Below are 25,090 nucleotides of genomic sequence, written 5' to 3' on the forward strand. Positions count from 1 at the left end.
CCTGCAAAGGTTTTTAAAAGGATCATGTCGGGGCATTCTCCTATGCTGCTGGAAGAAATGAAAATTAGTGTAACCTTTCTGGAAGGCTGCTTGGCAATATCTATCAAGAGTTTTTAAACTGTTCCTACCCTTTGACTTACTAATTCCATTTCTAAGAGATTAGTGTAAAGAATTCACCAGAGCATAAAGATTTCTCTGCGAGGATGTCCATTACAGCATTAATTACACATGTGAAACAGTGGTATTAACTTTAATGTCCAAAATAGGGAAATTTCAAGGTAAATGGTAGAACAGCCACCTCATGGAATGATTACGGCCATTTATGGAATTCATAGCCATTAAAAATCATATTTGGGGGCACCTGGGTGGCTCAATCGGTTAAGCATCCGACTTCGGCTCAGGTCATGACCTCACGGTCCGTGAGTTCGAGCCCCGCGTCGGGCTCTGTGCTGTCAGTTCAGAGCCTGGAGCCTGCTTCAGATTCTGTGTCTCCCTCTCTCTCTGCCCCTCCCCCACTCATGTCTGTCTCTATCAAAAAATGAATAAACATTAAAAAATTTAAAAAAATCATACTTGGGGGCATTACCAAAGGACATGAGAAAGCAGTGAAATACAATGTGAAGCAAAGAAAGCAACATACAAAACAGGATATCCATAATGTATATTCATAGAAGAAGGGGCTCGAAGGATACACATCCAACCGTTAATAGCTATTTTCTTTGGAGAACAATTATCATGACTTTTTTCTTTATACTTTTCTGTCTTTTCCATAATTTTCTATATTGAACATGAAATATTACTACAATAATAAAAACAATATATGTAATGTTCAAAAAAATTGCTCTGAACAACAATCACAAAGACACAGGAATTCCTTTCAGTTTATGAGCCTCTCCTATGGGCCAGGTAATCCCCACGACAGACTTGGGAGGAAGATCTCTTCAAATACCTCCAGCACCGCTCCTCCCTCCTGCCCTTCAGCCCATGACCTGGCTTCCTGGTGGGGGGTGGGGGGGGGCACCTGGGTGGCTCTGTAGGTTAAGCATCCAACTGTTGATTTCAGCTCAAGTCATGATCTTAGGGTTCATGAGTTGGAGTCCTACATTCGGCTCTGCACTGAATCTCTGCTTGGGATTCTCTCTCTCTTTTCTCTCTCTCTCTCTCACCCTCCCCCACCCCAATAAATACAACAAAACCAGAAAAATTAACAAAAAACAAAAAGAAGCCTCTCTTGACTGACGGCCCTCTCAAGCCACACGCTCTCCTTTCTCTACCCTCTTTGGCATCCAGCTCCTAAAAAGAGTTGTCTATATTCACCGGTTACATTTCTTCCTGTTTTCTCTTAACCCTCAATAGTCAAGCTGTCATTTGCCTCACAGAAACTGTTCTTGTCCAGTTCAGTGTTGACTTCCATGTTACTAAGTTTAATGGGCAATTAATTCTCAATGCTCATCTTGCCTAATGTCTCCCAGCCTTTGCCCCAGGTGAGATAGCAACGCTTCTTGAAACAGTTTCTTCGCTTGATTCCTGGTGGTCTACACTTCCTTGGTTTCCTCCTACTTCACTGGCCACCCATTCCCAGGCTTTGGTTGATTACAACCTGCTCAAATCTCCAGGCTTCAGTTCTCTGACCCCTTTTCCTCTCCAATACTCTCTTGGTAAACGTTCTCAGTACTCTTTTTGTGATATGGCTTCCAAATTCATACTTCAAATTTGAACCTTTCCTTTGAGAGACACACACACACACACACACACACACAAATATATCTCAAACTCAACACAATCAAAACCAAACTTCTGATTTTCTCCTCCAAACCCATGCTCCCTCCACTGCTTTCCTCGCGTTAGTTAAATGGCAACTGTATTCTTGTCATTGTTCAGGTTCAAAACCCTGGCATCACCCTTGATAAATCTTTCCCTCCCACTCTGCATCTAATTTATTAGTAAATCTTGCCTTTCCCACCTTCATAAAACATCCAGAGTCCAGTCACTTGTCACCACCTCCACTGCTACCACCTTGGTCCAGACGACCATCATCTCTCTTCTTGACTTTTTCCAGAACCTTCTAACTGATGTCCTTAGTCCCACCCTTGATTCCCTACTTTTATTCTCAGCACAGTAGCCAGAGAAACCTGCTAAAATGCAGGTCAGATCACATCACCTCTTCCCGTGTTACTCAGGGTAAGAGCTCCTAACCCTTCAATAGCCTGTACGGTCCTGTGTAACCCAGACTCCAGTCTCGTCCTGCTTCTCTATCTCACTCTGTTCCCCTGCAATGGCTTCCTTGTTGCTCCTGAACACCAGGCATGTTCCTCCCTCAGATATCTGCTTGATTTGCTCCCTCATATCCTCAGGCTTTGGTTCAAGCATCACTTTCTCAATGAGGCTGTCCCTGATCATCGTATTTAAAATTGCCAATTTCTAGGTCTCTCCCCTGCCATCATCTCTATAGCCCTTGTCACCACCTGCTATACTATTGTAGTTTACGTTTTCATTTCTTCATTGTCTAGAATGTGAGCTCCATGAGGGTAATCTCTTGTCTGTTTTGTTTACTGTTATATCCCCAACACCAGATCAGGGCCTGGCATATTAATAGCCACGCAGTGAACATTTGTTGATGAATGGATGAACTCATAGTGATTGAAAAGGACTTAACACCCTACTAGATACTTTAAAAATGTACTACTGATTACAGGAACAGAAAGGAAATTGGCGGCGAGTATTTCTTTTCTGTTCCCATTAGAACGTCTAATGAGACTGCACGGTTATGTCATTATTCCAAAAGCTTTCCAGTTTTTAACAATCTGCTAACTGCTTTTGCTGTTTGTTTCCATTCTTTTTCCCTCATGGGTGAGGGGATTCCCTTGCTGATTTCCCCACCCTACTTGCCACCCGGAGGCTGCTTTTCCCTTTGGCATTTGACGTCTCCTCGTCTCCAATTTAGTCACTTGGTCAGTTGATAAAATTTTTGAGCACCTCCCACGTCCTCTGGGCAGTGTTCTCTATCTGAATCACGAGTCCCTTGCATACCACAAAACATAAAGCCAAGATTTGTGTCTCAATCCTAGCTCTGTCCACTTGTAGGAATTTTTGTGCCCAGTGTCACTAGTGATAAAGAATGTCACCTCTCTGCCAGGAGACTTGATACAGCAGGGGGTAATGTGTCGGTTGCCAGACTCTTCCATAAGAGCTCTGTATCAGTGTCAATAGAGTCTAGACCCTCTTCACATGACGGTGGTTATAAATCTATCAGCTGAGGCTACAGGTGGAAACTACTATACATTTGGATTCACAAACCCCTTATAAAAATGGAAACTTCTAGGGTCCACAGACTGAAACACCGATGTCACTGGAAAGAGCACTATTTTAGAGCCAAAAGACCAAGTCTTACTCTTGGTTCTGCTGCCTCCTGGATGTGCCTTCCTGAGTGAGTGAGTGACTCTATCTTTCAAAGTCAATATCCTGTAAAATGAAAAGAAACCTGCCTGGCTACCTGTCCTGAGGTCGCAGTGAGGACCAAGTGATAGCTGTTTGGAAAGAGACTTGTAAACGGCTGCAGGGATGAGTCTCAGTAAAGCCATGGGTCCCCTCTGTCTTCTCAATACTCACTTGCACAGGCGGCTGTCATTTGTTCCCCGTTGGGCCTGTCTCTTTAGAAGTATTAGCTGAGTTATATATGGAGGTAGCTTTTTCTGTCTACTTCTTTTTGTTTTCCAGTTTCACTAAACATAAGCTGAGAATAAGTTCAGTATGAGGCTGAGAATTTCTTTGAGCAATGACAAGGGTCTCCTCAGTCCCACTGCCCCAGAAAGGACCAGCAATAAGCACTGGTCTCAGAACATACCTCTTCAAAGGAGCCCCCGGGGCCCTGGGGTCTGAGGGAGCCCCAAGCTGACTGAGCAGAGGCTTCCAAAAGAGGTCCTGAGGCCCGGGGGTCCTTCTGGGGTCACAGTCGAGGAGAATTTTCCTTTGGCCTCTCCGAGCAGGCTCACTTCCTCCATGAACATTTTTGCCAGCTGCTTTCAGTCCTAATATTTTGGCAGCTAAACAGCATGCTGTTCTGCAAAAGAGTTGGAAAACTGCAGATGATCTGATGTTAACAGCCTCTCAGCTCCTCCCTGCTCCTGCTCTGAGCCCGAGGTTGATAATGGGACATGGCAGCTCCTAGCCCCTTCCCTGGGCCTCAGGCTTCGGAGCTCCCCCCCACCCCCATCACCATGTCACAAACACACAGAAACTACATTTATGAAGGAAAACATGGGCACCTCTGTCACTCGGGATCTGCTGCCTAACTCTGGTACAGCATGATCCGTAACCTTAAACACCCACTCTTGGAATGACACCATTCAGGCCCCAGGACAGCCCTTCTCCACATCTCTTGTCTTACGACCTTGAAACAAAAGGTGACTGCATCCAAACGTCAAGATCTGTGGGCTGTGTTGTTTCTGACGTTGGAGATGGACATTATTTCAGAATGTGCATTAGCTAAGGGGGGGGGGGTGGCGGGGGGGAGGGTAACTGATAGGCAGAAGCGCTTAGGTAAAAGAAAAGACAATTAATCAAAACGTCAAATTCTTCCTCTCACCTAGCAAGAGGGCCACAGATTCTTGCAGAATGCAGTCTGCGTCGCCTGTCCATTTTCTTGCTTCTCTTCATGTTCCAATTCGTGATTCTGGAGTTACCCATAATTAGCGTAGTATCCACAACAACTGCACATAGCAGTGAAAGAACATTTGGCAGTATCCAACAGTTCATGAGTCTCTTCTGTGTGTGTGTGTGTGTGTGTGTGTGTGCGCGCGTTACCAGGGTTTCTCAACCTCAGCACTACTGACATCTTAGAGTGGTGAAGTCTTTTTTGTGTGCATTGTAGAATCCCAGGCCCCTCCTGGCTAGATACCATAGCAAGCTGTATCAACCATAGATGTCTCCAGACATCTCCAAACGCTTCTGGGGGACAAAACCACCCCCCGGTGAGAACCAGTGGTCTAGACACAATGTGCATAAGGGATGATACTGGTTTTTTACACTGGTAATGTGTGGCTATTACATACTACAATTGTAGGAATAGTTTTATTTAGCTTGATTGAAATAACTTTGGTGAACCATTTTTATATTCATTAAATTTGTATTTTACCCTTAATTTTATCATAGTAAAAGAAATATTACTTTTCTGAAATGCACATGAAAATTTTATGTTCAAATAGTTTCCATTTAGTTTGAGCTACACTTTACGATAAAATATGCTAAGACTTTGGATCCTTTGAATATGATCCCTTTTTTAAAGATATTATTGTTAATTATTTTGTTTTTTTAATCCAGATCATTACCATCAATAGAACACGTGATGTGAATATCTTGGTTGTATAATAACACAACTAGTGATTTTCCTGAAACAAAAACATAAACACTAAAATTATGGTGTAAATGCATAGTCATTTATGAATTAGATGTGCTTTTGTTTTATAACTCGCCCTGTTATCACTGGTTCATCAACAGAATGCCTAGATTTTAATTATAATTTAAGTCAGTCATCTTTCATATTTGGCTAAATTTCCATCATATAAAAGCTATAGCTTTATACGCCTTTTTTGTTGTTGTTTTGAAGATATATTTGTCAAAATGGGAGGCTAGAATATATTTTATTGAACAGGTGCTTCACTTGGTTTATAACTTGATTATGTTTGGACATATGGTCCCTGGGCCTCCGCTTACCCTTTTTCCAGGGGGTCTGGCATACATGAGGGACAGGTTTGGTCTCAAAGGCCTCAGTTTAGAGTCTGAAATGTGACCTTGCAGGTGCTGGACCTGAGGGTAGGGAGTAGGGGTTGGGGGAGGCTGAAGACAGAGAAGCTAGTTGATCAACCACAGGTCTTGGCAACAGAGGCCAAACTGATTATCCCTCATAAGGGCTGGCCTATCCCATCTTAGATTCCAAGGTCCTCGTGCCCTACCTCAATCAGTGCTCAGAATCCAGCCCCAAAGCACAACCTGACCCATATCCCATGTATTTACTCAACAAGTATTTATGGATCATTTCCCATATTCTAGGCACTGAGAAGGGCCACAGGATATAGAATAGTTCTTGCTCTTAAGAAGCTCATTTAGAGAGGGAGGGGCGCCTGCGTGGCTCAGTCGGTTAAGCCTCGAGTCATGATGTGGGCTCAGGTCATGATCTTGCGGTTCATATGATGGATGGAACCCCACACCGGGCTCCATGCTGACAGCACAGAGCCTGCTTGGGATTTTCTCCTTCTCTTTCTGCCCCTTCACCACGCACATACACTTTCTCTCAAAATAAATAAACATTTTTTAAAAAATAAAAGAAGCTCATCGAGAGAGGGAGAGCCCTGGTCAATCTTCACTTCTTCTATTTCCTTCCCTTTTTCTCCTTTCTCTTTCCATGCACCATAATAAAGGGGAGAAATACATATTTAAGAGTCTCTGTATTTAAGTTCTGGGTTCATTCACTCCTTCTGAATCTTGATTTCTATTGCCCTCAGCAACAATTAATTTAATTTAATTCCACAAGAATTTATTTATTATTACCTGGCAGGCATGGATCTGTCCTCAGAGGACCCAAAGATCTAGAAAAATTATGATTCCTGGCCTTAAGGAGCTCATCCCCCAGTAGAGAGGCAAGCAGGTGGGCAATACACTCTCTTATGGGCTGAGCTGAGGCCAAGCAAAAGGGTTTGCAACAAAGTATAACAACAACAGAAAAAAAAGAGAAGAAACTTTTCCTGGGGACTTTACCACCGGATGCTATTTGAGCTTAGCAGAGTATGTGGAACCCTCCAGACAGACGGACGCAGAGACAGACTGGCAGAGAAGCAGCGCTGGCTGAAAGAGGAACAGGTACAGAGCACATCGTAGGTGCTCCACGGGTTCCGGTTTCCCGCGATCACCCCCTAGCAGTGGCTCAGGCAGCTTGTTCACCATAGAGCTTCAGTTATTCCCCAAGACTAACACTCTAGCCCCAAAAAGCAAATTGGTCCTAGGGTTTTCTGGCCCTAGCTGCTGGAGCTGCGCCTTTTGCAACCGTCCATACATACAGAGGCAGCTGCCATCTCTGCAAACAGAGGGGCGAGGGCAAGGGCGAGACGCCAGGCTGAGGGCACGCTGGCTACTTAGTTAGCGGCACTGATTGGCTGCCTCCCTTCCCAGTGTGGCTTTCAAGTAGGAAGAGGGCGTGTGTGAGTGTGTGTGTGTGTGTGTGTGTGTGTGTGTGTGTGTGTGCATGCATGAGGTTCATTGTTTCCGGTGTTGCCAAAGAATTAGAAGACATCATTCTTATCAAGGAACAAAAAACATGCCTGTGAAATGCATGAGAAATGACTTTGGAACTGAGAAGGTTTTCAAGCAAATCATCAGCAGGTAAATCCATGGAGAGGATCCCCAAGTTTAGAGGGTTGTGGGAGGACAGCGACACGGGTGGGCAGGGTTAATCTGGCTGAGCCCCCTCCATGAGAAGCGTGCACTGACCAGGAAGAAGGCACAGGGTTGTGGGTAGGCGGCACATAGAGTCCAGCGAGCTAACAAGGCGTGTGGGAAGCACAACAGGTGGATGTGGCCAGGTGGGGCCACAAAAGAGGGGCACTGTGCCAAAGAGCAAAGGGCCAGGCCAAGGACATTGGCAGTGGGGGAGGGGCTGGTGAAGAAAGAACTGGTGGTGTGAGGAGGCTAAAATGTCAGCTGGAGGAGGCTTCCCTGGAAAGGTTAGGCTGGACACCTTTTAGAGCCACTTCAATCCTGAGACCTTCCTTGCAGACAGAGTCCACTCTTTTGGGTGCCCTCCTCTCCCCAGCATGATCCACTCAATCCCCAGCTCCAGGGGTATATCCTGATGGGTTTTAATGCTGTTCTCCTTGACTCAGGGAAGGTCTGCGATCAGGCCTGGCCAGGAGCCATGCAGGGGATGTGCGGGGGTGCCCGGGAAGGCAGACACAGGAAGAAGCCATCCATGTTTCCTTGTGCACGATGTTGATGTGTCTGGATGTGAGCCCTGGAACCACCCCAGCCATCTTGTCACCAGCCTGAGGCTGAAGTCAATGCAAAGAGGGGCAGAGCGGAGAGAGGGACAGAGACCTGACACTCTGCACCAGCGGCCTCCCCTCCCACAGGATCTTTTACCACGTGAGATGCTAAGTCCTCTCATTGCTTATACCATTTAGGGGTGGGTTTTGTGCTGTCTGTAGTCAAGAGCATCTTAGTTATAATTATAATTATATTTATAATTTATAATATATTTATATTTACCCAGCCCAGTAGAGATGGCGAAGTATTATTCCAGAAAGAGAAACCCATCAAAGGGGGATGACATAGGCACACAACTATGGGTATTTCGGTATGATTAATGCAGGACGCCATGTGGCTGGAGATGGAACCAGAGGCGAAGCCAGGGGCCAGCTCTCAGGAGGACTTGTCCATTTGGCTAGGGAACCTGATCTTTGGGATATTTGGGATCCATTCATTGACGGGAGGGCTAAGTCATCCTGAATAACTTAGGGTATTCACAGGGTATTCGTAGGAGTCCTAGCAACCTGTAGGATTGCTGATGGGGAACACTAGGGTGGAGTCGATGGGGTGAGCGCTGCATAGAGATTCAGGGCAAGGGCTTTCCTAATACAGAGTGTGAATCACAGTCCCACCACTTATAAGCCATATGCTCTGAATGATCTTCTCTGAGCCTCAGTTTTCTGGGAGATCGTAAGTCCCACTCCTCAAGGAGGTTGCAGAATGGAAGCAAGCTCTCCCTCTGAAGATCTGCACACTGCTCTACAAATGCTCACCAAGCACCTGCAAGGTGTCAGATGTGGTGCTGGAGATGACTACGATGTTATAAAGGGCCAGGGCTGCCATCATGGCCATGGCCAACAGGGAGGCCAAGGCGTGAGAAGGTAAACATCAATGGCGTGTGCAAAGTGCTAAGTGGAGACAGACACCGTTTATGAAGAGTGTTGTTGTTGTTGTTGTTGTTGTTTTTAATGCAGTGAACAAAAAGTCCAATGACTGCAAAAGCTCAGCAAGTTGGTGACCCGGTTGAGAGGCAAGGGAGCCTCTCTGCCTGTTCCCCATCACTCACCACACATTCATTCTTCCATTACTCTGAGACCTATAGCTGCCCCTATTCCCTCAACTCCATGGGACCATCAGGGGGGGTCTCAGCACCCTTAGGCTTCCTCCGGGAACCCTTTCTTGGCCCACCCGTTAGGGTCACCTCTCAGGAACAGTTTTACAGCCTGCCTCTGAGGAAGACCTCGCATCCCTCCCAGGCCCTGTGGTTTTCTATCCCGTTGGAGCCCTGATCACTTCAGGAAAGCTTTCCTATGGAGAAACCTCACGGCTCTGCTAAGAGCAACACCAAGCCGGTGCCTCATCAACCTTCATCCGAAACAAATCCTTTCTTGGATGGGAACTGGGCCAGGACTAATTCTCCCTGCTCTCCTCTCCCAAACCATAACCTTTTGTAAAGGATTCTAGAGGCTTCTTTGAATCATCCTCATCTCAGAACACTGCAGTTCCATAGCACCATTCATCAGACAGTCTACAAATCTGTCACACCAGCAGCCACTGAAATTAGCTCATTATTTGGATATTCCAGCTTCAAAGCTGTCACAAGATTCAGTGACTCCCCCTTCCCTGCGGCAATCTCCATAGTCCCCTTCCCTGGTATTCAAAGCCATTCTTCACCCCCACCTTGGAAAGCACAGGAGGGCGATATTAAACACTGAACCAGTTTTTTAAAAAATTTATGGTAGTATAACATGTGTAAAGAAAAGTTCACACATTGTCATGGCAGAGCTCAATAAATTATCACAATAGGACTATCGTGTAACGACCACACAAGGTAAGAAATCAAGCATTGCCAACCCTCCAGAAACCTGCCTTCTCCACCACCAATCCCACTTTCCTCCTCAAAGGTAACGTGTATCCTGACTTCTAACACTGAAGAAATTTTTGAACCAGAGAAGCACTAAAGGTTTAAAGCTGGGAGGAAATACGATCACATTTGGCCTTTGGAAAGCACTCCCTGGCTTGGACAAGGGCAAGGCTGCAAGCCGGGAGGTGAGCTGGGAGTCTGCTGCACAGAGAGTGATGGTTGGGACACTGTCCCAACAAGGGACAGTGAGGAAGGAAAGAGGAAGGGAAGAAAAGAAGGAGAGGAAAAAGGATGAAGGTGGGAAGGGGGAAGAAAGTGGGAGGGAGGAGGGAAAGAGGAGACAGAGGGAGAAAGGAGAAGGGAGGAGAGAGGGAGGGAGGGGCAGGGAAGAGTGGGCACAGGGGTGACGGGGCCAACTTCCTGCCAACCTGTGCACTCTGTTGTGTTTTCCAGGGTCTGCAAATTGATCAAATGACCTTAAAAGTCTTCTACCCCCAACCATGGAAGCCTTTTACTCAAACCAGTCACCCGGAAAGCAAGCCTCCCACTGGTGCTTAATTCACTCAAGGAAAGATCAGAAGAACCTGGTTAGCAAGCTTTGAAAGTTGCTCATAAAATTCAGCAGGAGCCCGCAATCCTCAGAGACTTCTATTTTTACCAAAAACACACACAGAGAAGTGGGGAATTTTCAAATGAATTAGACATGAGATTGATCTTTTTATACAAAAGAAGAGAGAAAAGCAACAGTGAGGCTGACTCTGAACTACTCCCCGCATCCTCCCGCCTCCAGTTTCCCTAAACTGACTCATCTCCTAGCCTCTCTCGGGCTTCATCTCTGGCCCTGACCCAGGAGCAGCCTGTGGCAGGAGCCAGTGGCCACAAAAGCCCCGTGATTTCGCATGACGATGAACATAGTACACAGAGAGGAGTTGGCCAAAATGGCTCCCCCAGTCTCATCGGAATAATCAGAACCACTTACACTGTGAATGACGGCTGGTGTTGAGGAGGCTCAAAATATGACATGCTCAGCCAGGGATGGGGTGATCTACCCTGGACACCTAGCTGGTAAGTCAGCGATTATTTCCAACCCATGTCCTACATTCATCAAGCTATGGTCTTCCTCAACAGCACATTGTCAACTACCTAACACCCTCATGTTTGTCTGGACTCCGTCAAGAACTTCCCATGTTTCCTCTTATGAGCTTTGCATAAGTTAGATCTGTAGCTGTTCAACAGTGCTCCGTAGGACCCCAGGGATTGTGTGAAGGGGTCCCAAGAGCCCTTTAGTAGGCAATACTCCAAGTCTTCTACAAACTTCAGTTGGAGAAGCTTCACCTTGTTGTTTGGGTTTCAAAGATTTTATTCCCATTTGGTTTGCGATATTGAAGTGTCAACACTATGCACGACTTGGAAAGTTCTGTCCCTGGTTATCAATATGTTTCTTTTTTTTTTTAATTTAAGTTTATTTATTTATTTTGAGAGGGAGAGAGAAAGAGAAAGAATGCACATAGGCAGGGGAGAAGCAGAGAGGGAGAGAGAGAGAGAGAGAGAGAGGGAGACAGAAAATCCCAAGCAGGCTCTGTGCTATCGGAGCAGAGCCCAACACGGGGTTCAGTCTCATGAACGGTGAGATCTTGACCTGAGCCCAAATTAAGAGTCGGACGCTTAACCGACTGAGCCACCCAGGTGCCCCCCACCACCAACCCTCCGTCAATATATTTCTTCAGAAGGAACCAGGAAATGAAAAATCCAACCTGCATGCCCTGTACGTTCCCGTCCCCTTCCCCTGTCACCTGACGGCTCACCAGCCTGAAACACCTAAACATGCACTGTTTTAAAAGTTAGCATCAAAGTTCCCACGGGTCCCTCTTATTCAGTCTTCTCTCTCCCAGGGTCATTGCAAGAGGTCGGTAGGATGAAATGAAGGTGAGAGAAGCTGCTGACTGATGCTGTTTTAGGCCTTGTTGGACTTCAGTTTCCTTGTGCAAATGCTTCTGCCCAGCAGCCCCTGTGACGTGGGTTGATGTCACCCTCATTTCATCTACTTCATTCAGGGGAGGTGGAAATTGTGGCTGCGGAGGTCCAGGTGCCTTCTTGGTCTGCACGGGGTCCAGGAGCGAGTGGCGTCTACACCAACACATGCCCGTGGGGAACACCGGCAGCATGGCTGGGGAGAAGCCCCACTTATTTTTTTTTAAGTTTATTTATTTTGAGAGAGACAGAGACAGCTCGAGTGGGGGAGGAGCAGAGAGAAAGGGTGTGAAAGAATCCGAAGCAGGGTCCTCGCCGTCAGCGCAGAGCCCAGTGCAGGGATCGAGCTCACCAACCGTGAGATCATGACCTGAGCAGAAACCAAGAGTCAGACACTCAACGGACTGAGCCATCCAGGCACCCTGAGAAGCCCCCAGTTTTAAACCGGGCTTAAGGCAACATAGCGATCCTTTTGTAAAAAGTTGTCGGGCTGGCTTATCTCTGTCTTCTTGGCCATAACAGGGCAATTAAAAAACTAATTTGTGTGTGGTTTGCCAGGTGGGAGAAGATAAACCTCGAAAAAGCCTGTGTTCTTCAAAGGGCTGGACAAAGATGACAAGCTCAAGGCTTCAATGATGTCAGGCAAGTAAGTGAATGAGCAGAGAAGGCTGCTGTGAAGTGACAGGGAACAGTAGGTCTCGGGCAATACAGAGGACACATTTTTCTCGCCTTTAGCCACTGCCACCATGTAACAATGCAGGCCTAAGGTTTCCAGACCCTCTAATGCTTCTAGAGAAGACTATCACAGTTGTCTGTGAAGATCTCGATTTTTAAATATGGGCAATTAATCCAAATTCAAAAAAAAAAAAAAAAAACATTTGCAGTCAAACTCATGCAGAGTCTGGGGGCTATGGACCTTTGGCTTCTTAGGTCTATTCGGTGAATTATACCAGAATGCTAGAGAAGAGAATTTTGAAGGCTTGGGACTTCAGGGATTGACAAGGGGGAGGCCTGATCCAGCGGAGAAATGTAGGATCTTCCTAAAGAGAAGGAGGGTTGCAGGCTGCAGGGTGAAGGGACCTGAGCCAATGCACCTTGAGGAGGCAGAATCTTGGCACGAGGGTCTGTGAGGACAGGCAGGCCACCACGTTCCAGAGCCCGGAGGCTCTGTGGAGGATCCCACCGCGGAGCAGGGCTCTGGGTGGTGGAGCCGCCTTCGGAGACACCGGCATCTGCAGGGACCCAGAAGGCCTGGGCAAGGAGCTGGTCAGCATCAACCCCAAGGAACCAAGGCCCTCGCCTTTTGTCTGTGCCTGACCCGAGAGAGGAGGAAGGAATCCCAGAAGAAAGCACAGCAGACTTCCTCAAGCCAAGGTTAGTTTCATTTAGAAAATAAAGAAATGCAGGGTACCTGGCTGGCTCAGTCGGTTCATCATCCAACATTGGCTCAGGTCACGATCTCAGGTCCGTGGGTTTGAGCCCCGTGTCGGGCTCTGTGCTGACAGCTCAGAGACTGGGACCTGCTTCTGATTCTGTGTCTCCCTCTCTCTCTCTCTGTCCCTCCCTGACATGTGCTCTGTCTTTGTCTATCTATCAAAAATAAACATTTTTTTCAAAAAAGAATGTTCTCAATGAGGTGGTAAACATTATTAATTTTATTATTAATTGTATTACTCTTAACCCTTGAGTATATGTGCTTTAATGTTCTGTGTGACAGGTCGGGAAGTACACATTAAGCAGTTTGGATGCTGAGGCACAGTGGCTGACGAAAGGCACTATGTGATAGGTCTGCGCTGGGAGCTGAACTAGCCTTTTTAAGAAAACAGAACACCGTTTTTGCTTAAAAGAATCACTGACAGACAAAATGTGGTTATTCAGACCGGGGATCTGGCAGAAATTTTCTAAAATGAACAAAGTGAGCCTGTCACGTCAAAGAAACCGACTGACAGTATTTGTTGCCAGCGATAGAATTTGAGCTTTTAAACAAAAATTTTCAATTTTTGGAACACTCTGCATCTACCACTGTAAGCTTGACAACTTCCCAATATCCTAAGACTTTTCTGATGAGACTGGTGGTAAAATTAATGAATCGAATTTTTTAATACCATGTAAGGAAATATGTCAACATTTAGAAGCTCTGCAGAACTCGCTGAAACGGTATTTTCCAAATGACCGATGCATGCTTTTACAAAATCCTGCACTGGTAAAAGATGTACTCAGAGTGCAAGAGAAGCCAATGGGTGGCAACAGAACAAAGAATGAAAAATTCGTTGATATGATTTCAGATTCCACATTGCAACTTCAACTACTGCTTATTGAGGGAGTATTATATCAAAGAACATCCATAATGATCTGAAAAGGCTATTAAGATAATTCCCTCATTTCCAACTATACATGCACGGAGGACAGATTTTCTTCATATACCTCAGTCAAAACCGCATATCCCAACAGATTGTGGCAGGCCAGATATTAAAGATATTGCAGAAATGGGGTGCCTGGGTGGCTCAGTCCGTTAAGCGTTCAACTTCCCCTCAGGTCGTGATCTTGCGGTTCATGAGTTCGAGCCCCATGTTGGGCTCTGTGCTAATAGCTCAGAACCTGGAACCTGCTTCGGATTCTGTGTCTCCCTCTTTCTCTTCCCCTCCCCCACTCTCTCTCTCTCTCCCCAAAATAAATAAACATTAAAAAAATTGTAAAGACATTGCAAAAATGTGAAACAATGCCAATCTTCTCACTTGATTTTTTTGGTTTTGAAAAATATCACTATTTTAAAATAACAATATGAATTTATGTTAACGTTTAGTGTTTTCTCACAATGGATTGTCAAGTGCTTTTTTTTAATCCTTAGCTTTAACTTTGAACATAGTGCTTTGGACCCCCACACAAATAACTCTTTGGGGTCTTCAATGATTTTTAAAAGAGTAAAAGGGTCATGTGATTGTGAATTTTGAGTTCTCCTTTGCTCTAGAACCAGTCATACCTGTCTTACTCTGCTTTTCCGGAGAGCCCAGAAAGATCACAGCCACTAAGAGCCATTAACTTCTACTGTAAAGGTTATGATTTGCAATTTGAAAATCACTTTCATGTATACAGTATAATTTTCTTCTCAGGCACGGCAGCAGGATCTGGGATGAAGAGCTGGAATGCAGCCTGTAGAGTCCCTGGCCCCAGGCAGACCTCGCTCCCAGGCACACCAGCCAGGATTTGAACACAGGTCCTCTGACTCCAAGGCCAAAGCTCTTTCGGCTCCTGTGTACCTTCCCTCTGTGCCCAGACAAGCCTTGTCCCCAGTCTCTTCCTTTCTGACCTTTCCTCTGGTTTGGTCTCATGGATATTGTGAGCCTGTCTTAAAAGAGAAAAACTGGGGGTGCATGGGTGGCTCAGTAGGTTGAGCGTTTGGCTCTGGATTTGGCTCAGGTCATGATCTCATGGTTCATGGGATGGAGCCCCACCCTGGGATCTGCGCTGACAGCGCGGAGCCTGCTTGGGATTCTCTCTCTCCCTCTCTGTCTGTCTCTGCCCCTCCCTTCTCGTGTTCTGTCTCATGTTCTTCTCATGTTCTGTCTCTCTCTCTCAAAATAAATAAATAAACATTTTTAAAAAAGAGAGAGAGAAAAACTGAACTTCTTTTCACACTTCAAACATTCTGTAGTTGACCACAGCACTCTGCCCACAACCTGCGGCCCTCTATGCTATGCCTGGTGACTCATCTGTCCTCTTAATGACTGCCTGTGACTGAGGGGATAGGGGTGGCCACTTGACCTAGAGACTGAGACCACCTGTAGATGTGCTGGGTCAAGACATCTCTCTTCAGGAATCCGATTTGAGAGACATGGAGAGTATTGTCAGGTTGATGGAGAGTCCCAGAGCTGAAAGCTCACACTGACTTAGGGGCCAAGATGGCTGCTTTGTGGCCACATGACAGGTGATTAACCAGAGATGGGTGGAAAGAAACAGAGAGGGAGAGCAAAGAAAATGAAGTGGCCACTGGGAGACAGAGAAGAAGGCCTAGGGTCTTGACTCTGCACTCCCCTTGAGATCCAACTACCTCCTTTCCATCCTCCAACATCCCTGAGGAGGCCCAGACTGTGCCTACAGTTACCTTTACCACCTTCTAGTGGGGCCACCTCTCAGCTCCTTGCAACTCTAAACGTCTCAGGACCTCTCTAAGACTCACTCTGCTTGTGCTCCCATCAACTCTGGAGGGACAATTGTTCTCTTTCTGGTTTGCATTTCCACCCATGAACTAGAGCCAGGAAAAGATGCTGCACAACTGATATTTCATTGACCCACACTCTATTTGCTTTGGAGCAAATCAGACCCCGCCCACAGCATGCCTCAAGAGGCCTGAGAGTGTCTTCTCCACATTGGAGTATGAGGTTTTTGGGGTTTTTTTTCAATGTTTATTTATTTTTGAGACAGAGGGAGACAGAGCGCTAGTGGGGGAGGGGCAGAGAGAGAGGGAGACACAGAATCTGAAACAGGCTCTAGGCTCTGAGCTGTCAGCACAGAGCCCAACACGGGGCTCGAACTCAAGAACGGTGAGATCACTACCTGAGTCGAAGTCAGATGCTTACCCGACTGAGCCACCCAGGTGCCCCTTGAGTACGAGGTTTTTTCCTTCTCCCTGGGAAACGCTTTTTCCTTCATTCAAAGTAAGATGCAGTGATCAAACACACCCTCAAGTCTATTAAAACCCCTTTAAGTGGGATTGAGGATCAGATGGATGGATTTCATTTCACAGGATTTATTGGTTAAAAGAGCTTTCCTCTAGCTTTGTACACAAATCTCTGTTTCCTATGTTTATCCAAAGCTTTAAAACCCCCGTCATGAAACACCACAAGGTAAGGAACCCTGGCTTTCGGAACTTTTTGAGCAGCAAGTCTAACTTGTCATTGAATGCCCGAAGGAAAAGGCAATGTGTCCGGGGTCCTCATTGCATCACCGCAATGACAATGCAAGTCCCTACCCTGAGCTGAGTTATGTCACAGAGGCTTCAGTGTGGGAACGCTTCAGTAAAGAGAACACCGTCACACCCAGCTGGCAGGAGAGCAAACTGGCATAACCTTCCTGAAGGATGGTTTGGCAAAAAGTATCAAGAGCTTTATGGGCACCCAGGTGGCTCAGTCAGTTAAGCGTCCAAGTTCAGCTCAGGTCATGATCTCTTGGTTTGTGAGTTCAAGCCCCACATCGGGTTCTGTGCTGTTAGTGTGGAGCCTGCTTCAGATCCTCTGTCCCCCTCTCTCTCTGCCCCTGCCCCACTCATACTTTTTATTCTTTCTCTCAAAAATAAATAAACATTTAAAAAAAATTTTAAAAAGCTTTAGTAGGGGTCATACTTCTTGACACAGTAATTTTTTAAGACATTTATCCAAAGGTAATGGTAAGATTCCTTAAAGGATATTTGTACGAGCAGAAAACATCAGAAGCAATTTAAAAATCTCTAAGAGCAAGAAATTAATTATCAGTACATGTGGCCATTAAAAATCTTCTAAAACTATCTAAAAACATGTAAAATTGCTTATGATAAACTGTAAAGTAAAAAAAAGCAGGATACAAAATCCTAATACATGAAAATATATATGTAATACATATAGAATGTATAATATCTACACATATTATATGTAATTATAAAGTTTATATCTGTGGTATAAATAGTATTGTGTGTGTGGTTGTGACTGAAAGTCAACACAATAAAGTGGTAACAGTTGAATGTGGATCTATGGGTGAATTTTATTTTCTCTATAGTTTTATATAGTTTCCCAATTTTTCTCATGAATGCATACTACTTGCATAATTAGGAAATCTTAATATTAAAACAATCTTTAATTTTTTTCTAAATTTTTGACTGGGGTCATGTGACCCTTGGGAAAATGATGCCACCTCTTTGAGCCTCGCTTTCCACTACAAAATGGAAAATAATGCCTAACTTGCTTCTCTAGGGAATGTTGTGAGGCTCAAATGCAATTAGATAAAATGCAATCTACAAATATATTATTACTTCTGATATGTTTTTCAAAGCAATCTATTTAAAGCGGCAATCAGAGCAGCTGAAGGCCTTCCCATGCCTCCCCGTTGGAAGCAGGATGGAGCCCCAGCTGTGTGGCTCCAGCCCCAGCCTCCGCCTGACTCTCTCCCTCATCTCCAATTCTTTGACTTGGACCCTCAGCTCCCACAGCCCCAGTTTAGACGTGTGGCTCCCCAAACACCACGCCGCGTCTCCCCTTACCTTCAGTCCTGCTGCCCTTCTGTCACACTGCCTTTCTCAGCTCCGGTCACTTGGCTGCCTCCTGGTCTTCCTTCCATATGGTCTCAGGCATCCAGGAAGACGTCCCTGCCCTTCCCGCAGGTTAACTTCCCTGTAGGAAAGCCATCCCTCACCACTGCACTTCCCACACTGCATTGGATGTTGTCTTTAGCGCCCCTTCCCAGCCAACTGTGAACAACTTGAAGGCACCGACCTCCTGTCAGGGGCTCTTGGGTCCCCTGAACCAGCATGGGGTCCAGCCTTAGCAAGTGCTTTAAAATAGGACCCTAAACATTGCTGAGGGCACCTGTTGGGATGAGCACTGGGTGTTGTATGGAAACCAATTTGGCAGTAAGTTTCATACAAAAAAATAGGACACTAAAGCTTTGTCTTTTCTGGACAAAGGCATCTGCAACCTCAGCTAAATCTACTCCCCACTCAGGGCCACTGCGTAAGGTTTTATATGTTATGCACTGTGCAGGCCCAGGTTTGCATCAGCCCAGAGCACTGAGAGACTTCTGCTTTGCACAAAGACTCCACTGCCCCACCGAGGGGTGGTCACGAGAGCATACCTATCTAGAGGTGTATCAGGCCACCGTATTTGGCTCTACTCCCCTAATTCCTGTAGAGGCTCCGTATGGCCCAACCAAAAGGCAGGAAAGACGTGACCCACAGAGACAGCCATGGACCTCACAGATCAATGCCAACCAATGCAGAGCTCACTCTTTAGGAGCAAATGTTTCTGTAGAAAAATTGATTAAAGTTCACCTATCAGTACAAAAATATTTGTAATCTTCTACATCACATTTACGAGGTTCCTTACAGCCAGCTCTCTCCAATAGAATTCTCCACGATGGTGGAAATGCTCTGCACTGTCCAATACAGTAGCCACTAGCCACATGAGACCATTGGGCACTTGAAATATGGCTAGCATAATTGAGAAAGTGAATTTTTACATTTTATTTCATTTTAATTAATATAAATAGTCACAAGTGGTTAGTCGCTACTGTATTGAACAGCATAGATATAGACAGAGTTTTCTTTAAAAAAAATTTTTGGGGGCGCCTGGGTGGCTCAGTCGGTTGAGCGACCGACTTCGGCTCAGGTCATGATCTCACGGTTCGTGGGTTCGAGTTCCGCGTTGGGCTCTGTGCTGACAGCTCGGAGCCTGGAGCCTGCTTCGGATTCTGTGTCTCCCTCTCTCTCTGCCCCTCCTCCACTCATGCTTTGTCTCTCTCTGTCTCAGAAATATATAAACATTAAAAAAAATTTTTTTTTAATTTTTTTAATGTTTATTTTTATTTTTGAGAGACAGAAAAAAAGACAGAGTGTGAGCGGCAGAGGGGAAGAGAGAAAGGGAGACACAGAATCCCAAGCAGGTTCCAGGCTCCGAGCTGTCAGCGCAGAGCCCGACACGGGGCTGGAACCCATGAGCCTTGAGATCATGACCTGAGCCCAAGTCAGATGCTCAACCGGCTGAGCCACCAGGCACCCAGAGGTATAGACAAGGTTTTATTAAATTTTAGTGTGCATAGCAATTTTCTGGGTTCTTGTCAGAAAAGTAGATTACCAGGCCCTCCCCAAGGGAGGTGGGGCTTGGGTGGGACCAAGGAATTTCATTGTTAACCAGTACCCCAAGAACTTCTCATCATACAGCTTGGCATCTGGACCACATACAGGGAATTACTATTAAAGGGGCCTCAGGGTATCTTGGTCTTGGGTTTGGTCTTGTTCATCTTAGGTCTTGTGTTTTGTTTTGTTTTTTTCTTCTTCTTAGAATGTTTTGGTCCCTAAGCTAGACCTGTTGTATTGACTCCCACAGGATTGAAATTCTGGAATAAAAGAAACACTTCCTAGAGGTAGAATATCTGGCTCTGCTGAGTTCTCCTTGGAAGCTCACACATTTGTCCTTGTCAATTAGCCCCGCTGTAAAGCAAATAGGATTCTGTCAGGGCCGACAGTGTGGTTCAACGTAACCACCTGAGACCGTTGTATACTTCCCTCCTCTTTTCCATCTGCTCCAGACTGACACCACTCCTAGCACCAGCCTCTCTGCTGCTCACCCCACATCCTCAGACCTCCCCTAGAGGCAGCAGGGGTTCTGGGTCCTCTCCTTGGCTAAGAATCCCTCCTCTGAGTGGCTGGGGGAAATACCACCTGCTCTTCCAGAGGAGGTCCTGGACAGTCAGGGATGAGTTCAGTTGGAGACAGAGAAGTGGCCAGGCAGAGTAACGTTGATGTTCTCTTGTAACGTTGATGAGCCTTCACAAATGCTCCCCAGTGACTCACAGTCTCCAGGTTTAGGACTATAACACAGGGTCATATTTATGTCTATACCCCAAATGCAGTGATCCTGAGCAATCCCTTTCTTGCCCATGCACAATCTAGCTCCTTTCCGGAGGCCCCCGGTAAATTCTAGGAACCCCTGCAGGAGAGCCTCAAGGAGATGACAGGCCAGGCTTCCAACTGCAGCAATCACTCAGGACTGCCCTATGTGATCTCCTCTGCCAGCTGTCACTCACCCACTGGAAGAAGCCTTCCAAGGCCACCAGTCCTCAGCATGGCAATGCGATCTGGGCAGAGGGGGGAGCCTCTTCCCACTCCCAGACCACACTTTGTCACCTGGGTCCTGCGCATCCCAGCTTGTGCCCAGAATCGAACAGAATCTTCCATGAAAATAATTCCGTCAGTTTCAGATTCTTATCCCTCTAGAGATCAAACCCAGGCCAAGAGGGGCAGGTGGAAGACAGATTCATGAAACCCCTGCTCTCTTCCTGCTCCAATTACAAAATACGAGCCCCATGAATATGAATGGACACAAATAGATGGAGAGGGATGACAACCCAATAGCTGGGTTCTGCCTCAGCCAAAATTGCCCCTTGATGCACATAATGACAAATGGTCTGGTTGGATAAATGGAGGACGCCTGCCTTTCTCCATGTTGTTCTAAATCGAAGGCTTGTGCTATGCCAAGAATAGAATCTGCAGTGATGCAGCCTGGATGGTGTGGTGGGGAGAGTGGTAAGGAAGAAGTCAGGAAGGCTTTTTTTCTTATAAATACAAACATTTTGCCTCTCCTGGAGAGCACCACCTGTCTGTTCTTTTCTTTCCATTTACTCACTTGAAAGCACAGTTCATTGATTCAAGCTTTCCATTGAGTCAGCTCACTTTCAATAGACTCCCGGGAAGAGTAGTTAACTCCTGCTTTGAGGCCCTGGGGGCAACTGGGCAAGGCGGGAGGTGGGGGGGGTCATCTCTCTGGGGCTCCTCCAGCACTGGGGAAGAGTCTGTTTGGTTCACATTTCCTTTCAAAGCAGGACTAAGTTGAAAAGGAAGAACCAGCGGAGTCAGGGCTTGGCTGTCAGTACAGCACGACCAACATTCCATCAGATGGAAAGTTCATTCCGATAACGAACTATCTGGGAAGGCTTAGGCAGCTAGCTCTCCTGTCCTTGGATAATCTGGTCCTGCTGAACCCGGGGGGTAGCCTGTCAGCCGGCTGCCATCACCAAAGCCACAGCACACGCACCCTGGCACCTTGGCTCGGGTTCCTTTCCAACTGAGCTGCCGAGCTCCCATACACGACTTGGTGAGCGGTCTCTGGCTGCCAGTCAGGGGAAGACAGATGGCCGAGAAATGGTTTTCTGGAGTTTCCTGACCAGATTTCTCTCCTATGTATCATGAAGCAAACCGTGGCTTTAAGATGCGTCCTGAGTGACACAAGTCTCAGTCTCTGACTCAAATCCTGCTTGGCTGGGAACAGTCTGAACACTGTAAGATGTAGGTCGGGGCTTGCATATTAAGCGGCCCATTTTCATTTTCTGGGACATAGATGGGGGGGCGGGGAGGGCAGGCTTGGGTTTTCATAGCTCGTATTAAATCAAAGAGAGAGGCAGTTAAGAAGGATGAGAGCAGGTAAGAGTGTGAAAACGGCACTGATGTGGGACAAGTCTGCCCCACAGCACTGCAGGGAGATGAAGACAGGGGCCTGCCATCAACGGCCACCGTACCTTGTCCCAGGCATCCTCCTAGACACACTACATGTGATATCTTGCTTATTTCTTGCATCTCAGACCTTAGCCATCTCACCGATGAGGTCACTTTTTTTTTAATGTTTATTTTTGAGAGAGGGAGAGACAGAGCACAAGTAGGGGAGGGGCAGAGAGAGACAGAGACACAGAATCCAAAGCAGGCTCCATCCAGGCTCTGATCTAAGCTGTCAGCACAGAGCCCGACGCGGGCCTCGACCTCACAAACCGCGAGATCATGACCTGAACCCGAGGCCGGACGCTCAACCGACGGAGCCACCAGGTGCCCCTGATGAAGGCACTTTTTCTCTTCACTGAGTAAAGTGCTCTTCCTGGAGATCACCTCTGCTCATGTGCTTTCAACAATCCTCCATGTGTCAGTCCTGTCACCCTTCCAAGTCCCAGCACATTCACACAATTGCCCACGGAAAGTCTTCAGCCTGAAACTCAGCACAAATTCCCCATCTTCCCCTGTGCCACCCCCTGTGACAGTGCCTATCTCTGGTGAATGGGAATCACCCCGGGGTCCCTCCTCCCTTTACCTACCATATCTGATAATCACCAAGTCCAGTCATTCGGCTGTGAAAGAGCTCTCAGCACCACCCGTGACTCACCAGCCCCAGCCATTGCACGGCTCCAAAGCACGTGACAACCACTTCCTGACCCATCACCCCCTCGAATCCATTCTGCACCGCCGTCAGGGGGCTTTCTCAGCCATCTGATCCTGATGCCTAGCTTGAAGTTCTACAGTTCCTGGCTTGTCTTGAATCTGCCTTGGATGTCCCTTCAAGATCTGCCTCCTGCTACTTCCTCAGTGTCACCCTGTCACTCCTGTCCTGGCACACAGCTACACTTGACGAGTTTTTTCATTTTTTAAATTTTTTTTTATTTTTTTAAAGGTTTGTTTATTTTTAAGAGACAGAGAGAGTGCAAGCGGGGAAGGGGCAGAGAGAGAGAGGGAGGCACAGAATTGGAAGCAGGCTCCAGGATCTGAGCTATCAGCACAGAGCCCGATGCGGGGCTCAAAGTCATGAACGGTGAGATCATGATCTGAGCCAAAGTTGGATGCTTAACCGATTGAGCCACCCAGGCGCCCCTACACTTGACGTTTTAATTCCAGGAGTCTGCTTGTTATTTCCTGCTCCAAACCTTTGGAAGCTGTTCTCTCTGTCTGGAAGCCTCTTCCCCACAAATGTGGGTCCCCTATTTACCCCACCCTCACATCATTGGCTGACACCCACTGGTCCTCTGATTCTCTGACCTCTTTCCTACATGCTCCCGCTCACTCTGCTTTTAACCTTAGCACAGCATAGCACTGTCCCCCACTAGACTATAAACTCCTGAAAGACAAAAACAATGTCTTGCTCACCATGGATTCTTAGTGCCAGGCACAACATCTGGGACCCAGCAGGTGCTCGAGACATTTCTGCTGAGTGAAGGAATGAACAAATGAACGACGAACTTGCCCAAGTTGCTCGGCAATTAGATGGTGGAGTTTGATTCAAACTCAGTCCTGTTTGCCTCAAAGCCCATGTGACCCTTCCTTTACACTCCGATGACACAGAGTCATCATATGGCTTATTTAAAGCAAGGCTAGATGACCTCTGGAACTGAGACAGTATCTTAGGAATGATGGCCATGAACGCTTGAGGGTGCTTTGAATCTGACCTTTTGAAATCAGCTTTGAGTATTCCTCTTCTTTCCACTTACTATTCTGGTCCGGAAGACGGGTCTCGTCCTGCTCTTTATCTGCAAATTGGCTGATTCGTCAAGTTCCCTCTCTCCTTCCCCTCAGAGCAACGCCTCAGTGATAGTGCAGCTTGCCTCCTGGTGCCATCTCGGGAATGTGCACCGAGAGCTGGGAAGAAACTGGGCCATTGCTGTACTTTCTTATTAAAGGAAATCGCTTGTATTTCTGTCCCGAGATTGTCCTGACTTGTTGATGCAATGTGACCAGCTAGTATTACAAAATTCAATCAGCCTGGAAATTTTCAGCAGAGGCCAAGCAAGGGCCTCTTACTCAGCTGCAATCAGTGTAAACACAAATCACAATATTTGCTCTTACATGAGCCACCGACGGATTACATTATCTCCCTCTTTTTTTTTCAAATGAAGAATAACGTGACTGGGAACTAGAGACTCCGGAAACCCTGGGAATCCTCAGGAGTGAGCTGGGTTAGTCTTTTCCTTGCGGGACCAGGGTCCATGGGGACAGGGAATAAGCACAATACATCCAAGAAGATCCCGGTGCACCTCAGCAAGACCCTTCCCCGATCCGGGGCTTTGGGCTGTGATCACACAAGATTCCTACCAGGAACCCCTTTGAAAAGAGACCCTTTCATGTGTCTTCTGAATCCTCAAGGGCTCAAAGACAGGTACATGGAAAATGGCTCTTGGATCTGATCCAAAATAATTAGCCAAACTGGGGAGTAGCAGATGAAACAGATTGGCCATAAATCGATCATTCCTGAGTCTGAGTGATAGCTATACGTGGGGAGCCATTGTAGTATTCTCTAATCTTTTGTATATTTTGGAAATTTTCTGTAATGAAGGTTTTTGTTTTTTTTTTTTTTTTTTTGTAAACGCTGCATTTGAGTAATCTGGTATAATTTTTCCGAGGAATAATTTGGTATTATATATTCAAAACTCTTTAAAATGTGTAAATCCTGTGACTCAGAAATCTACTTCGAGGAATTTATCCTTAGGGAATAATCATGAATGTGTGAAAAGATTTATCTACTGGAATATTCACCACAGTCTTGTTTATAACAGTGCGGGGAGAAGGAAACAATCTAACGTTCAACAATGGAGACTGGTTAAATACATTATAGCACATATTATGAGACACTATTATGCAGTCATTAAAATAACACTGGGGCTGGTGATGGTGAGGAGAGATAGTGATGTCATACACTGTCAGTGGAAACAAATTGAGTAACTTCTTCGGAAGGCAAATCCTTACTA

General features: G+C 46.3%; 2 long non-coding RNA genes across 3 annotated transcripts in view; one reads left to right on the forward strand and one right to left on the reverse strand.

The window, feature by feature from the left end:
- On the reverse strand, positions 1–24,194 carry LOC106969600 (uncharacterized). 2 transcript variants are annotated; one of them, XR_008295162.1, is made up of 5 exons: positions 23,795–24,194; positions 18,081–18,210; positions 4,586–4,709; positions 3,845–4,060; positions 1–48 (listed from the first exon to the last, which is right to left on the reverse strand). It is a non-coding gene; the product is annotated as an uncharacterized LOC106969600 (long non-coding RNA). The 2 variants fall into 2 exon arrangements; XR_008295161.1 differs by having other exon boundaries at positions 1–45; positions 23,795–24,190.
- LOC128313958 (uncharacterized) overlaps positions 24,184–25,090 on the forward strand; it is a 7,835-nt gene continuing 6,928 nt past the window's right edge. The window contains exon 1 of the long non-coding RNA XR_008295163.1: positions 24,184–24,501. This is a non-coding gene — a long non-coding RNA (uncharacterized LOC128313958). The remainder of the gene's footprint in view (positions 24,502–25,090) is intronic.

Source organism: Acinonyx jubatus, chromosome C1, assembly GCF_027475565.1.
Source record: "Acinonyx jubatus isolate Ajub_Pintada_27869175 chromosome C1, VMU_Ajub_asm_v1.0, whole genome shotgun sequence".
Taxonomy (NCBI): domain Eukaryota; kingdom Metazoa; phylum Chordata; class Mammalia; order Carnivora; family Felidae; genus Acinonyx; species Acinonyx jubatus.